Genomic DNA, 16198 nt, shown 5'->3' with positions numbered 1-16198 from the left:
TGAAAAAGACAGACACAAGCAAGCAGTCTGTCACAGGTCTCTCTACCGGAGTCAGGACAGCGGGCAATGGGAGAGAACGAGTCGGAAAAGGCTGGCTGCTCCGTCCCGTCTCCTGGTCTTTCTCCAAAGTGTTTAGAAGACAATTTCAACAAGGGATTGCTCCCAATCTACTAGTGTGATCCACATGGATGAGTTATAATATGCTTGCCACTCTCTCCCTCTCCTGCCCCTCCATCTTCTACTACTCTCTTACTCTTCTTCTCTTTTCTCACTCTTTCGACGCCCGAGCCTATCATCAAGCCGTCACCGGACTCCGTTCCCCCTGTCCGTTTTTCAATATTTTGCCTTTTCCCTGTGTGTGTATGAGCAAAGGGGGCAAAAGAGTGACTCCACCTGAATGCGTCTTAGTGAAATGCATTATTTATTGCACGGCTGCACTATTTTTTTTCCTCTTTATTTTTTACAAACACTGGTGGACATTGGCTGAAGGGAGGGGGGGGGTGCATAAGTGATAAGTTGGTGTGGAGGCGGGTGGGGGGGGTGCTCACATGGAATATAAGTTTAATTTATTTATTTATTCAGTGACTGGGATTGCCTTATCATCCAGGGTGATACTTGAGGGCATGGTTCTACGAGCCATCCCAAATCACAGTGCCATTTTTCCCCCCCATCACAATGGCTTCCATTTATTACACTTGGTGTGTATCTGTAGTGGAGTGTGTGTGTGTGCGTGACTGAAAGACTGTCAGGGCAGAAAGAAAAGACTTAAACAGTAAATGCCAAAAGGAAAGAAATACAGACAAACAGCAATATCTTATAGAGCATTCATTTGACTCACTGACTGAATGCCATCAACGGTGATAGACGTCCAATGCATTTGACAGCCAATGATACCTGGCAGACCTCTCAGACAAGGACAGAAAAAAGGAAAAATGACAGACTGAAAGAAAAACACAGGAGTGTCTAAGCGAATTTTCCCACTACAGGTCAATTCCAATTTTTTTTTTTGCACACACGCAAGATATTTTTTGGTGTTTTCATGCAGTATGAACACTGCATATTTGATTTTTTCCATATCTGACCAGGGCTAGTTTGGATATAGATAAGAATTGCGTGTCTATCTGACATCTCTGGAGTATGATTGCATATTTATGCATGTACCATGTCATCGACAAGTGACATAAACATGGATATTACTGAATGAAGGCACACAAAATTCAATTTCATTCGTGATACCCCACATGAAGCAATCAAATTTACAAAAAAACATTGGCTCCAGTAGCATAAAATCGTCAAAATTTGCCAGAAAACCTTAGCAACTCAAGTGTGATGGCTCCTCTGTATGCTGTGACACGTGACTGTGTGTCACAGTGTGTTTTAGTATGTTGTCACGGACACATTCCCTTTGCACTGTAAACCGCATAAATCTTTGTAATATGAAAAGCAAATAAAAAAGAAATGTTAAAAAAATTGCAGACAAAAAAAATGTGATTCCCTTCCTCTAGTGTGAACGTGCTCTCTAAGAAACTGAAATATAAGCTCATATTTTTTTCCCAAACAAGGTATGAACAGTTTGTTAGCTATTTTTTTAAACCTTACTGCTTCCACTATAATAAAACTGATTACAAACAAATCATTCTGAGAATTATTTATTTTTTTTCCCCATTTCCATTCAATCCTAGAAGTTAATCATTCCCTTCTACAAATTTATCAGGACTATAATTACATCATCTGTTAAAATCAAAAAGTTTGCTTTCAGACTAAGTGCCTCAACATGCATTAAAGGCTTATGACCTTATGTGAATTTCATTATTTTGATGGCAATTAATTAAACAAGATGAATAATAGAAACACACACACACAAATACAATTCAAGGGGGGGGGGGGGGGGGCTAACACGGCACTCCTCAGGACTACAGAAATTACCTTTTTAAAAAGGTCCACCAGGTCAAACTCACCCACATTAGTGTGGCTCCAATCATTCCCCGTGGGGAACGTGAAAAGCCATCTAGTGTACCTGCCAAATGTGGTTTTTGGGCCGAGTCGGCCCGTTCTAACACCACCATTAGCACCACTGCAAAAAAACTATATTGGCTTTAACAGTCAATCTGAATTATTTTAATACAATCATAATAATGGGCATTTTCCAAAAGATTTTTTGAGTAAAAAAAAGGCTTTCTTACTCTTAAAATGTGATATAGAACACGCATATGCGCTCTCCCTTTACGCAAGCAATACTATTTCAAACCAAAATTTAAAAAAAATTATAAATAGTACAATTAACTCTAACACAGTTCAGTGAGAAGTGTGAATTTCTCTCCCCACCCAAAAGAGCCCCCACTGGTGGAGTGAAATTAAACATCCAGTCTGTCCAACTCTGCTTCTCCGTCGCATCCATGACGTTACCGACATCATCCAATGTCATTAAACCTAACACTAGAAACAATATCCCTTTCCTTTTTCCTTTTTTGTAACTTTATGTTTCTGAATGGCATTATCATGTTTTATTAATATCTCTGAATTATTACTCATTTCCCTTTTAGAATGAAGTGCTTTAATCCACATCTGAGGTACTCATCAAGGCTGTTGAGGGAAATCAGTGTGGAAGGATATGGTATATTTGCAAAAATGCAAAGGACGAATGAAAAATAAATGGCCATACTAAAATATTAACTTTTAATTTTAAAAAGATAATTTACCTCCAAGATTCCATTCTTTTCATAGACCACCCTGAAAACTGTCCAATTATGTCATAATAAGTCTATGTTTTAATATGATTTCAACCTTGTGTTTTCTTCTTTTTATTACACATACATGAAGGAAGCTTTAAATTTGACATTGGGAGAAACAGTTTCAACTGTCTTGCCTTCATGTCCCCTTATTTTTTTTTAACAATAGTGAACTGTAATTCCCATGATCACCCTTGAAAGCATGACCTTGTGCTGTGTGACGGCGAGATAGCTGCAGCATGAAGACAGGATGCCACTTATCATCAAGGGATGAGGTGGCTGTTTAATTTCACACCACCAGTGGCTAAAACCCCTGTTAGTGCTGAGCATCACAATGGCGCCAACGCTGGGGGAGCAGATGTCCTGGCCAAGAGGGTGCATAGGGGGGTGTAGAAGGACAGGAGGTGGGTTGGGGCTTGCGAGTGGTGGTAAAAAGTGTGCGGTAGAGTGGCTGAACTGTCACCGTGTATTGTACTCACAACAGGCCGACCCCAGTGGCCACGGGCCAGAAAAAAGAAAAAAAAACATCTCTCTCTTTATGATGCACAATAAATGCATAAATAGCCATCTGGGTGTAGTGTCTTTTAACTAAAAGTAGTTGGACGCACCCAGGGGGATGTGAAGCGGATGTCGAGAAGCCTCCATGGCAAGCAAAGGTGGCGGAAATGCAATTCGGCCCGATATTAGTGACTGTCCGATAGTTTTGTAAAGAGCTTCTCATTGTCTATGGTGATGAACTTGAGCTTTACCCTTCTACCTCGGGGTCTTTTTGTCTCATACCGAGTGCTACTGGCTCCCCACTTGCAGTCCCTCCCTCATGCATCACACACACACACACACACACACACACACACACACACACACACACACACACACACACACACGTGTTCATGGCCAGACATAATACACCCGCCCCCCTTCAAGTGATGCCTACCCAACCGAAAATCAAATACAGTAATGAACAACCACAGAAAATGGCAACCCTCTCAAACATGGCGGCTCATGAATGGTCACACGCAAACCAGGGAAGAACAATAAGGTCACTTCTTTCAATCTGAGACGACCCCCCCTTCATATCACATAGTCTTTCCTTTGCATTCTATTCTCCTCTATTCCTCGCAAATGTCTTCTTTTTGGTCTTTTATTTCCCCACTCAATTCGGTATGCAGATGTAAAGGCTTATTATTTAAGAGACAAATGATGGGGAAGATGAGAAGAGACATGCGGCCGCCTCTGAGTGATGAGAAAATTAGGAGAGTGAAAGGCGGTTCCCTGAGAGGACCATCCCCTTTTCATGGAAGGTAATAAAAATTTTAAAATAGGAAAATACAAATAATGGTGCCCCTGCCTCTGTCTACATTGTGCAACTGAGCAGGGAAAAACAAATCTGATGGCGATTCTTCCACACCAAAAACTCGTTTCGCATTGCTCCAGACGAGAACCGTACATATTCCACCCACCAACACACACTTACAACCCTCCCCAGTATATTTTGTTCCTCTATTTCCTCCATCAGTGGGCGATATATACACAAGATTGCAAATTCATTTAGAATGGCTTGATTTCTATTTTTTATAATATCAGAACATCAAGTTAAAGAAAATAAATGTTTATTCGGCAGAGTGGGGAGGAAAGTGGAGTGAAAGAGCCCATGCGGAATCAGTAAATCACTCCATCTGGAAGATGAACGGCATGTTTTGGACTTCATTGCTTTTCGTCTCGGCCGAGTGGCCAGTGTGGCGGCTGCGTTAGCGGGACCAGCGGGCTGGGCTTGGGGGCTGACGCAGAGGGTTCAAGAGAAAGAAAATGAAGCGGGGACCGGCAATGTTTGCCTCACCATACATTTAAAATAACTTGAAGTAATCTGATTATTTCTTGACAAATGACCTTAGTTACTTTATTCGTTACTGGTGTATGTTGTACAGTAGGGTTGTCAAACCCAACTTTACGGAGGCCAAATTGTAGTTTTGGTTTCCCTTAGATGGCTGTTGTGTCTCCCAGCTGTGGGGGCCACCTCATCTCATTTTCTTATACGCTTTATCCTCATTAAGAGACCCCCACTTAGAGGCGCTAAACATCTTTAATCAGTTAAATGGCAATTAATCATCTATTGAAAGTCTCAACAACTGTTGGGATAGCTTATGAGATTTTAAATGGCAAATAATACAAATATTTTCTAGATTTATTTTCTTATTATTATTTACTAACTTTTTTCGTTAGCCCTTTCGGATATACTTAGTTTTGGACAGATAAACAGTTGTTCACTACTCCAAGAAGAGTTAAGAAAATGGAATGGTTTAAAAAAATGGACAATAAACATTGTCTTGTTTTATTTCAGTTATATAATGTATTTATTCATATTTCTTTATCAAAGATATAGGAATAGATGGTAATTATTCTCCTATTGTAACCTCAAGTAGGAGTGCTTGTTTTTTCTTCATTTATTTATTTAGATTTGAAACACATTAAAACCCTGATTTAATTTGACGGGCCTCACAATGATGTGGTGGGCCACATCTGGCACTAGAGCCTTGGTTTTGACACCTCCACTATACATTAGACAATTTTGACACAATACCACTAACTGAGCCCCAGGTATGAACATAATTTATAGCATACACAAGGTAACATAGTACCCAGCCTAACATACCATGTTAACACAAGAGGCATGTCTGACAAATGCACAAATAAGGAATGACAGCTGAAATACTGTATATTGTAACAAATGCCAGCAAAAGACAAACCACAAACCAACTATTTTTTCTGTACACAATAAGGACTTTGATGCCACAAGTACAAGATTTTTTTTTTAAATAAGGTGTTCACAGCTTGTTGCATAACGTGCTGGTCACTGCTGATATTTGTACAACAGCATGAGTCCAATGTCTCTTAACAGCCAGAATGTGCAGTGGATCGATGGTTATTTATAACTTTCTTGTGTCAGAGTTAACAGTTGAACCTATTAAATTATGAGCTTCAATTTATTTTGAACAAATACTTCAACTCAGGGAGTTGTTTTATGTTATACTTCACTTCATTTATTACAAAATGAATCAAAAACTCATTGTAAGTTGTTTTTGCTTTATTTGGATTAACTCTGTGAGAATCAAAGAAAGGTTTAAAATTATTACTTGTATTTATTGCGCAACCCCTGTGATGATATGTGCGGAAAATGAAAGAATGATGGTACAATAGTTCTTGCGCCTGACTACGGTGCCAGCAGCATGGGATCAATTCCCACTCGGTGTCGGTGTGATTGTGAGTGCAAATGGTTGTCTGTCACTATGTGTGTCATAGGAGTGGCCAGCGACCAGTGTGGGGTGTAACCGACCTCTCACCCAAAGTCAGCTGGGATACGAAGTGTTGAAAGGGAATGATTTCTTAAAATTTATTAAACAAACAGACAGTTGTGGTATTAATTACTTGGTTTAAATATCAGTGCACAGTGTGAAAAGTAATATCAAACATGTCTAATAGTAATGCATAATGAACGCAATCCGATTACGTGCTTGAAAATACTGTAGTGCACTACATTTATATATTAGTACTACATTTTATTAACAGGGACGTGCTACTGATAGAACCGCAAACATTTGTTTGCATATTAATGTATTCATTTTTTTTTAAAGATGCTCAACAAACCAAACAAGTTCCGATTATCAGGACAATTTAAACAAAACTGTCCACCATTTTTTGAATTATATTAATTAACCCCAGTTGCATTCATTTTGTGTTGTCAACCTTCTCGTGATCATCATTCCATGACAGATGGGCACACCAAGATAAAATAAAATATGATACTCCTAATCATTACTAAATAAAGACATCACTTTACCACTTAGATCATGTCTAGTAAAGCTAATCCAAACCAAGATGTACATGCGATCCAAGGAAAAACGGCTGGTGTTCAACATACAACGACAGAAGATTCCAATACAATTATTCAGAAGTGTGAATCTCTGTCCATAAGAATTGGCTATGGGTACTTATCTTAGAGACTGAAGGATCATAGTTCTGATACCAGCGTTTCATGAAAAGGAATATGATAAATGGGAGTACTTGCAGGAGACGCCATAAATCCTCATCTATATTAAAACTTCAAATCCCTAATTGCTAATTGCTCAAAGGCAAAATGGCATCACCATTTTGAGGTTTCTCAAGCTCGCCACAGAAATGAAAGCACCAAAGTTATATGAAGGCCTTTCCTCTCTCATTCTAAATAAAAACAGGAGTATTCCGAACCACACACAAGTGGTACCACTGCCATATAATGAAATGGTATCCACAGGTTATGCTACTGAATACTGTGTTAAAAATTCCAGAGCAAACAAGATGAAGAGATACAGGTAATAGTTTTCCTCTTGCAAACAGGAACACGTATTTACATTTAAATAAGTTGATCTAAATGATTGACTATGGCTTTAAATACTAAATGAGAACCCTTTGAGTGGTACATGCGGGCCAATATATGTTAGTGAATAAAATGTTTTTGACTCGCTGGTGGACAGCGTTAAATTAAATATCCTCTGAATCCATTAAGTTAAACAGCCCGGGGAAAGAATTTCTCTCAACACAGAAAAATGACAGTAAACGCATGCAATCATGAGTCAATCAATTATGCATGATTTATATTTTTCTGTGTAAAATGTATTCTGTTAATTCCCCTTTGTGTACGTCCATTACATTAGAGGGAACCATCCGTATGAACAGAATGAGCATTTGCTCTGACAATTCATCAGGCTCTTGCTGCCAGATGGAATGAAAATACCAGCCATGTAGAGTCCACAAACAGAGTTTAGACATTCTCATTTCTGTTTGTTTTGAAATCTCTCAAAGGATTGCCATTGAAAGTAAGTGTTAGGTGTTTGTCAAATAGAAAAGTATTGAAAAATGTCATCTTAAAATGATGGCTTGACAAAAGAACATTGGGTTTGTGTACCTTTTCAGCCATTCATTTTTTTTCTAATTAGCACAGGGATGGCGAGGTCAACACTAAATGAAAAACACATCTGCTTTCGTCTACCATTTGCAGGTTAAGCCAAAATAGTTCCAAGACTGGTGCTATGAAAGTACAAGCAAATTTGCAAAGCTCCAATAGAAAAGCATCAAAAATATGCATATGCAAAGCACAGAACAGAAGGGAAACTAATAGTCTGAAACACACGCAAAAAAACTGAAGAAAAGAGCATTATTTGTGTTTTTGAAGCTTCACTACATGTATCGGTTCTTAAGATTAGACAACTGAAAAAAATAAATACAAAACCATGATTCTCTGTGCAAAAATATGTGCATACAAACAACCCCATCGAATCAAACACTGTTCTGCTCTTCCTTGCCACTTTCTCGCATCACTCCCATCCCAGCCAACATCAAATGCAACATAATCCACCCATATGCACTCATTTGTTTTCTTTGCTTGGTTTTCTTGACTCTGTGTAACCGACTCTCGAATATCCAAATTCAATAGAGCTAATTGAATCATTATCAAATTCAGATCAATACAAATGTAGCCCCAGTAACAATAAAAGCCTGCCATATTGAAATACAACACTGGCTGTGTTCGGCCATTCTTACATCAACAAGTGGCGCTTTGCGCCCATCTGACATGAGTTACCAGACAGGCACATTAAAGCTAATAGGGCACAATAGCTTTTATTAATGCATGAGACCATGTTAAGCCTCGAAAATTTCTCACGGGAAAATGAGTCATTAGAGTACTTCAGAAGATACGAGTGGATTATTACAAAGTCAAAGCTGCAAACAGTTACTATATCACAACAATGACACAAATCCAAGTATGATCCATATCAAAACATCTTAATCTACCTTTACAGTTTTGAGTGACACCGTGAGTGCTGTGTTTATTTTAAATTGCGTTCATTACCATGATAGTTTGTCATTGATGCACAACTTGCTTTGGCAACTAATCCACACGTTATTGTGCAATAGAGCATGTTAGCAAAGTAGTGATGGGCATTTATCTGTATAAGACTTCTGGCAATCCCATATGTATATATGCGACATTTTTACATTATTTACTAGTATAATATCAAAAAACATTTCCTCATCTGATAGAAATCAATATTCTTGAAATATTGTCTCATGGAAGTGATCCAAGGGTGACAGTTTCATTTTCACTGCTATTTCAATATGTTAGATTTTGCATAACCCACCCTCCTTACTATGATTTGAATTTGGTTAAGAGAAATAAAGGCTGATACATGGGACTTAGCTGTCCTAAAGTGGTTTGAGAATAGTCATTGTAGTAGTCTTCCTAGGTAGACAATGGGGAGTGGTTTTGCTGCATCTCACTTCATTGCAAAGAAGGAGGGGGTTGTTATTAATGATGGTGGGGCCACTACAAATTCATGAGCAATTTCAGGTTTGTGTGATATGGTGCATAGATTTAGCTGGGATGCAATATCAATGTTGCATTCTCATAATAATTGTAGGCATGCATAGAATTTAAAAAACATAAGGAATGCAAGATAATTAGGGCTCGGCAACGAGTGACAAATCACTATTAACAATCAGGTTGTTGTAATTATCTGTGTTTAATCACATTGTCTTACACACAAGCTATTTAAGGAATTAAAAGTAGGCTTAACGGAGTAATATTCTTTTAATTGTTCATTTTCCTTGCCTCATATCCTCACGTGAGACCATAGTCATACCCAAATGTGTCCTAAATTGCAAATTCCTGCTGCATCATAACGAGTCTGCAATGTTATCAGTAATAGTAATAATAATATAGTTGACTACAAAACTGCATTGTGGGATTTGCATTTGACCTTGACAACAAGATCATGCAAATAATCCTCAAGTGTCAAAGTTCATGTCTGGACAGAGACGACATCCCAAACTGGTTTCAACAATTGCAGAGGAACATCTGCTGTGCGTGCGTCATACAAAGCTGTTCCCTCAGAGGCCCTTGCAGCCCCCAAGAGCCTGGGAACAACTCAAAGTCAAGGGCAGTCGATGCAGTGATTGAGTCTTGAGTGGACACAGCGGCATGCTTTCACCGTGTAAGGAAGCAAGCTGGAATCAAAGTACGAGACGTTTGTTTTACTGACATCTGGTCTTGTTGAAAATGTGATACCAGGTGCTGCTATCCAATAATTTAGGTTTAAATCCAAATAAAAACATGTTTTCCCACATTTGGTAGATTTGGTTGTGGTTGGTCTGATGAAATTGAGATTTAATTTTTGCTTACAATTCCATAAGGTATTACAAACAAACAGATGTAGTAAATCACAGGTGAAGTTTATCCATGCTATTTCTGGTTGTGTAATTCAGGAGAAACTTGAGCCTTAGTCAAGGTGAAGAGGGTTATGAAATTTTGAAACTAGCCTTTAGTAAAGACATTAAGGGGTTGGGGGAGTCGATCCTGCTTGAAAGCACAAAGATGTCATAAAAAGCCTACTCTTAGCCCCATAATATTTTGGGGTTAATCTGAGGAACAGCTGTGCTCTTACTCTAAATTTACATGACTTAGAATGTAAGTCATTAAGTGTGAGCACAGTCCCACCAGACAATTCTTAGAGGGTGTGCACATGTATGCAAACACTTTTATATGCTGAAGGACTGTCGAGTTGAGGTCTCGCAACACCTTGCTGGACTCTAAAACTTCTTTTCTCTAAAACAGGGCGTTGTAAACTGACGAGAAAGCCGCCCTGGCCAGGGTAGTAGCCCAGTATGAGAGCGAGTACCTGATCAAATGTGCCATTTCCTGCACTTTTATCAGTCACAATTATCTGACTTACACAACAGGCTCAATACCTGGATTTCCAGAATCCTTGAAGGCAAATTGACTTAGAGTGTAATACCGGTGGAGCTGTGTTTACCTCCACCGGCTCTTAAATAAAGGCTGCAGACTGCATTTAGTCGATCTTTGAACTCAAGACTAATCACGTAGCACATTAAACATGAGAGCCTTGACCACTCTTAAATAGTTTGACATAGCAGCCTGACACCATGCTTGAAAGGAAACATCAAATGAAGTCAATAGATGGATCAATAGCCATGGATGTGTGAGCTTGCCCCGCAGCGAAAAGGGAGCATTGTACATAGTCTCCTGGCCTGAGCTCTGGTCTTCATTCTGTTCCGCCACCGCTGAGGGACACTTGATGTACATCTTCTTCCCTGCCGCAGTTGCTTAGTCTTTTTAATGTGTGGCTGATGTGCACCTGCTGGGACAAGGGTTGCATGGGTGCACTCTCCTCAATGACGGCATCAATCACTCAGTGGGAATTTTTATGGCCGTTTAAACATGCATTTCACCGCTGTTACTCTTGCGAATAGCAAGTATGTGATGAGAGTGAGTTGCGCCAGGTTCACTCACTTTCAATTCTGTCAGTATTAGAAGGCATGATTTGGTTTTCCAAAGATAATGAGAGCTTGAAGTAAAATAAATGGGTTGCATACAAACAGACTGCAATAAGTATATAACGTAATGTAATTTTAGTTATTGCAAGAGCTTTATCTTAAAATACTGGCTCGTATGAAAGTAAAAACCACACAACAGCTTCGAAAAAGGCAAAATATAGTATTTATGAAACAAAATACTATAATTTACAAGTAGTGCTTGAGGCACAATCCTGTAGTTCAGATATGTTTTGGAGAGGTTATGACAAGACTGACTATGTACTTTTGTTCAGATTTATTAACAAAATAAAATAGCCAGTCTTCCAAACATTCACCTTAATTTTTACTTTGCATAATATTTATTCGCCATTTTTGGTCGGAGAAGGCATGTTGTCAACCCTTTGGAGGGCATGCATTGGCGCCAGACACGTAATCCATTATGATTGGGAAAGACTGATCACAGATGAGTGCTACGATTTAAATATAGTTCAACTTAAGTGCCTGCAAATGTTTTTTCCCCCTTGGTATACCACAAAATGTTCGAGCACCTTGTTAACACGTGTAGAGAGGGGATGTAAAAAAACGGGATCTCAGCCACGCAACCCACATATGTAGCGATTCAGGAGAGCGGTAAAAATGTTTAGACACTAACTTCTTTCTGAGTGCAATCTAGATTCACAGTACGGTTGTGATGCTCTAATTTAATCACGTCAAAAGCATTAACGATATGTCACAGTTGCCCAGCCTTGTAAGGCCCACTTTAGAGAAAGCACAACTCCGTGAGCTCTCAGGTGAGTTTAGTAGTAGACAGAGCTTTTTGTCCAATTCCCTTTTCATTCTCACCTAAAATTGAAAGCTGACAAATGTAGCCTTAACGACATTCCTCCCAATCACTGCTTAAATGTAACCTTGTGGACCCCCCTGTCCACCCGCCCTCACTGACAGAGTGAAGTGCAGTGCACCCTCCTCAGGTCTATATTTCACCAGTGGCAGTAAATGCATCGAAGGGACACGAGATGGATACATTATGTATATAGGACACACAAGTATGCGATTTAAGGACTAGGATGTTGCATCAGCACTGAAAATGCAAGCAGATCAAGAAACAAACTGAGCAGCGGAATCTTCCTTATATACAACAAGGCATGGTCTATTGACCCAAATGTAATTATTTTACATACTTTCTATCCCCCCTAATCCATTCCTCATTTCAAGATGTCAGACATGACATGTTTATATTTTATAATGCACAGTAAAGCCTAATATGATCACACAGCTGGCTCCCTAAAATATTTTCAAAAAGCTATTATTAAAAAAAATAAATCATAAATGTGCTTCTGCAAACATTAAACACGATTGTAGATAATTGCTGATAAGTATGCATTCTTCTTTTGTCTTCAAATACTGAATAACTATTCTATCATTAAAACACCAGTCAGCAGAAAGGTGAATCAAAAAACAGATTGCCATTCAAATATATTAAATAGGTGTCCTAATAATCATCAAGTTTGAGGAAAAAACACTTGTGCATAAAATATCACTGATCAACATTCTGTCTGACGCTATTACTGTTTTTAAAAGGTATCTCGTCACAAACATGGGGGACCGGACATAGCTGCCTTCCACACACAGCTATTTTCAATCCTCTCCAATCACATGATCAAGGTGACGCCGTCATGTCTTTGTAGTGAAGGGAGGGGCTAAGCAGAGTGTACGTAGCTTGTCGCCATTTTGTGTGGCTATCTGGCTGCTTTTGTGCAAGTTCCCGGCTATTTACTTAGCGGGTGTATCTATGTTTACACGCGATGCTGGTAAAAGGAGCACAAACAGCGTACAATGCTGGAACTTGCGATGAATTTGATGTAAAATGTTTTCCTCCGTCTAGCTGTCCTAGTGACCGAGCCCCTCTCCACCCCGCCATCCGCCATGTGAGAGTCTCATATGGTGCATTCAAATTGGTGTCTGGCGGAACATGCCCCTGCCTGTCCAGACTTCATCACAAGGATTAAAGAAAGGTGCCGGGAGGGGTTGATAAAGGGATAGTTGCAAACCCTCACCACGCATCACATACGTGTGTAAATCTACGATGACAGCGATGCAATGGTTTGCAAAGAAACGCTTGAATCTTGAAAAACAGAAGGTAAATAATAATGCCAACAAATACAGAAGCGTCAACCAAGAAAATAGAGGGTAAACATTACTGCAAAGCAAAGTTCGGGAGTCCGTAATAAATCTGAAGTGCCTGACTGCTCTGTTGTTTTTCTTCAATGGTGATAGTGCCATTTATTTCACATTTTAACATAATATATTAAATGATACAATGACATAGGGAAAGAATGATCTCAATGAAAACTAATTTGGTGTTTTTGGATCTACGCAAACGTACTACTTTGTTCCCAGACTTTTCCACCAAGGGTGACCAACTCCAGTCCTAGAGAGTCAAATCCAGTCTGTTTTCCATATCTCCCTCCTTTACCACACCGGAATCAACTGATCAACTCATCAGCAAGTTCTCCAGAAGCTCGATAACAATCCTGAGTGTTTGTTTCAGATGTGTTGGTGGGGGCAGACATGGAAACCGACAAGATAGGAGACCTCTGCTTTACACTTATTCAGCATTTAATCTCAATGAAGTGCATGCTGAATTTAGAAACAAATCGGTCATTGAACAGGAAGGTGACTCATTTGTACAGATTTCCTATAATTCCTCCCTTTTTTCCATTATTTTAATGAATTTTAAGAAAAAAGGGAAAGAGAAAATGTGTCGCAGCAGGCAAGAAGGGCGAGGTGTAAATGTTCTTGCCGTGTCCGAGATTTTGGGACCGAATGATTGCAGGATATTAAGGAGTAATGGAAGTCACAGCAGGACCCTGTGAGACATTCCCCTGGCACTGATCAAGGCACAGAGAAAGGTCCATTACTTGCATCAGCAGAAGTAGTGTTATTACGCAGAGAAAGTCATTCTGAAAGACGCCTGTCGGAGGGCAGAATGTTAATTCTGATGACGGCCAAGACAACAACCAATGGAGGAAGATATATGCAATATAAGAAATGAAATGAAATAACAGCAAATCCAAACAATAGAACAAGAGTTCAACGTCAAGATCAGTTGTCTATGAGTGCATAAGGATGATATATTTCTTGTGATCCTTCTAAATTCGAGTAAATAAGTCTATATTCTGCGCTTTATTCTGGGATTTGCCAGACACAAGGTCTGGCCCTACATTTGAGACAACAAAAGGCAGTCTTGACATCTTGCCCAACCAGCAGATAATATTTGCTGTTCAGAGACTGGCTTTCTTTTGTTCCAGGTTCTTATAAGCCCAAGACACTTGAAATTTAAACTCAGTTCAAAAAATATTATTTGCCACAGGGCAAGGTAAATCTCTTGGCAGGACCTTTCAAAGACTTGCCCTGGGTTTGTTTACAATTGATCTTATTTAAAAGTGTTTTTTTTTTTTTTTTTACTTTTTCAAAAGACATACTTTCTGCCATGATCTAAAAGCTGAAAAGAAACAATAAATGTTTGTTTTATTCATTTAAAGGAATGATATAAAAGGTTATATAATCAATTGCTAATAAAACCATGTGTCTGTTTGCTCTGCTTGTCTTTTACTTGCATTTATTAAAGTAATAACGTATGCGCGATAATATCTGCCACTACAAACGGGAAAAATAACCCAAGTGAGTAAACAAATAAATTCAGCTGCCAAAAAAATGTGAGTCACGAAAACAAATACTTTTTGTAGGTGCATCTGCATAATCTAATGTGACCTAAATGGAAAAAGATAATCCCCCTTTTCCAATAATGCTCTTTTTGAAGACAATGATTCAATAATAGTATCAATTATTATTGTGAACAACTCTCTGGAATTAAGACCATCTTATACAATCAAAATAATAAATACTTTAAATCTACACTAGTCTTAGAACTAGATGCTGTTAATAGTAAACTAAATGCATTTGGGCTTTTACTTCTTTTCTACCTTCAAGATACACAAACTCACTATTCAGTACCAAGAACAATGAGGGGTTAACTAAGGATACTTTGACATGATCACTCAGGCTGGGGATTGAACCCAAAACTTTTGAGTTTGGAGAAAATATGTCTCCTTCTCTCTATTCCCATTGAGGCGTTTCATAACCTGAATATTTCGCATTTAGAGATACTACTGCATTAGATACATGTAGCTTGAATAAAATTAGATTGAGATGTTGTGCACATAAGCCTAATGCCTATTAAGTCATATGTTGATGCAAGTACTTTTCAAATGATTGAAAAAGATTAGTTGGTTAAGTAAAATGAGTAAGCATCATAGACAGTAATTCCTGAGTTGCAGTGACAATTTTTTTTACAAGGAACAGCTTGACAAAGGTGTGGCAAGACGCCATTAAAACGGTGCTGCCAGCACAACATCATGGCCAGTTTGTCCACTGCTACAACCATTTTAAAGCACATCTGTGTCTCTCATGGCTTGCTTAAGCTTGAAAGAGGCTCCCTAGAGGCATTTTCATTTCCCCACAAACCCCCTTTAAGGCTGTGCAGGTTAACGCGTCCACTTTGACTATCTGATCAATAGCTGTAAAGGTATTCATTGTACCACAGAGACAACTTTAGGTCCTACAGGTAAAATCCAGCAAATCTAACAAGCCATGCTGAAATTTTACATCCCACATTTTTTTTCCAGGGCCATTATATAGCTGCGTGCCAAGGTAATGAAGTCAGTATCAGGTGGCCTTTCTGTATCTCTTTTGTTCTTAGGGGAAGAGATGATACGAGTCCACTAGCACCCATCCCCAAAAAATGCCCCCCGATTGCTTCATTGTGGCCCCTGAGTGGGACTGTGTAATCGGCCCTGGCAGAGTGCTGGCTAATGGGGAGAATGGGAGGGGGCACGCCTTTGAGATGTATTCATGTGCGTGGCGTGGCGCCCGGACCCGGGGTGACAGTCTTCCATTCTCACCGCCTCGGGCCAGGATTAGGTGAGCGGGCAGCCTGGCAAAGCTGGCCGTAATGCGGCATCATTTTCATATTAAGCTCATTTCTCCTTCGTGGGCCTGACGGTGGGCAGGCCTTCTCTCTCTCTCTGCTGCTCAAATTATAC

General features: G+C 39.3%; 1 long non-coding RNA gene across 2 annotated transcripts in view; it reads right to left on the bottom strand.

Annotated features, from left to right (window-relative positions):
• Positions 1-16198, bottom strand: part of LOC144194836 (uncharacterized) — a 181353-nt gene that overhangs the window by 59342 nt on the left and 105813 nt on the right. Inside the window, exon 6 of one of the 2 annotated variants that reach the window (XR_013325999.1) lies at positions 9626-9767. The exons of the other annotated variant lie outside the window; for it this stretch is intronic. This is a non-coding gene — a long non-coding RNA (uncharacterized LOC144194836). Of the gene's footprint in view, positions 1-9625; positions 9768-16198 lie in introns of those variants that run through there. 2 annotated transcript variants of the gene reach the window in all.

Source organism: Stigmatopora nigra, chromosome 3, assembly GCF_051989575.1.
Source record: "Stigmatopora nigra isolate UIUO_SnigA chromosome 3, RoL_Snig_1.1, whole genome shotgun sequence".
NCBI classification, from domain to species: domain Eukaryota; kingdom Metazoa; phylum Chordata; class Actinopteri; order Syngnathiformes; family Syngnathidae; genus Stigmatopora; species Stigmatopora nigra.
This window is presented reverse-complemented; position numbering and strand designations above follow the sequence as displayed.